The sequence below is a fragment of the Coffea eugenioides genome, chromosome 8, assembly GCF_003713205.1.
Source record: "Coffea eugenioides isolate CCC68of chromosome 8, Ceug_1.0, whole genome shotgun sequence".
Lineage (NCBI taxonomy): Eukaryota > Viridiplantae > Streptophyta > Magnoliopsida > Gentianales > Rubiaceae > Coffea > Coffea eugenioides.
Window position 1 is genome coordinate 33337832 of NC_040042.1, and position 1250 is coordinate 33339081.

Consider the following 1250-nt stretch of genomic DNA (forward strand, 5'->3'; position numbering starts at 1 on the left):
ATAACAAGTATGTAATTCTCAGTCATTTTTGGATACTTAAAGTAACTTAGAGAAAATATGAAAACAAATTTTCTCATTCAAACTCAAAATGAAAATCAGCCCAAATTCACTAGTTCTGAAAATAAATGAAGAGAGTAAATTATGTCCAAAACAGAACAACAGATTAATGGTGGCAAAATGTGCAACAACACATGAATGGTGGAAATATATATATATCTATTGATATAGGAATTGATCAGTTTCAGAGAGAGATACATCCAGATGCTATCACTAAAAAAGCTTTTACTCATTTGTGGCAGAAGGGTTATCTCCTTCCCCAATCAAAAGAACACGTGACTATAAAAAGGTAATTACCTAAATAAACTAACAAAGTGGATTGGATGTCAGAGATACATACAAAATAACTTGCTTCACTTGCCTCCCATGCAATATGATGTCCAGTCCTCAAAAAAATTTCAAGCAACATCAGTATAGTCATGATTGAATTCTGCATTTCTCTGCACTCAACCAACTTGTTACCTTCCATGAGCTCTAGATCACACACATCATCTCTGAGGAAGATATCTCACGCATGAGCAACTTCATGGTTTCTATTGGCCCATGCTGACACAAAGGAAATCAAAATAAGCACATGTCACTCGTAAAGTCATGCACATCAATGATCAATCAAACTAATTCCAAAATGTGTATTTTGGGATAAGGATTATAAGAATTCTTACCATTCCCTGTCCAATAAGTCTAAAAATCAACTTGTAAAGTGACTGTTCTTGGGTCCAGGCAATTTAAAATATTGGGTCAGATCAGTCTCCTCTTCCAATAGTGCTACTGCACAATTAAAGGGACTGTTCTTGGGTCCAGGCAATTTAAAATATTGGGTCAGATCAGTCTCCTCTTCCAATAGTGCTGCTGCACAATTAAGTGCACTAGAATGTACACACTTATAGAGGATAGAGTATGCCAGTCAAGAGCCATTTCTATTAAAGTCCTCAATAAGTTTATCAACTTGGCTTCTTATAAAATCTAAAAGATCATCCTTCTTATCCACCGCAATTAGCTTCTCAATATGTTCCTGAAAAGGATCAATATAACTTCTGTCCATCACCACCTGATATTTTTGAATTGATATTTTTGAACTAGCTTAACAAAGTCAAGGCTAAAAAACTATAGAATTCTTCTATACAATCATGCAGTAAATGTTTATACTCACAAGTATATCTTCATCCTCAGTATCACTTAGGTACCACTTCTGC

General features: G+C 34.7%; 1 long non-coding RNA gene across 1 annotated transcript; it reads right to left on the reverse strand.

Annotated features, from left to right (window-relative positions):
- Positions 1-284: 284 nt before the first annotated feature.
- LOC113781613 lies at positions 285-1250 on the reverse strand. Its single transcript, XR_003469642.1, has 3 exons — positions 1208-1250; positions 720-1069; positions 285-603 (listed from the first exon to the last, which is right to left on the reverse strand). It is a non-coding gene; the product is annotated as an uncharacterized LOC113781613 (long non-coding RNA).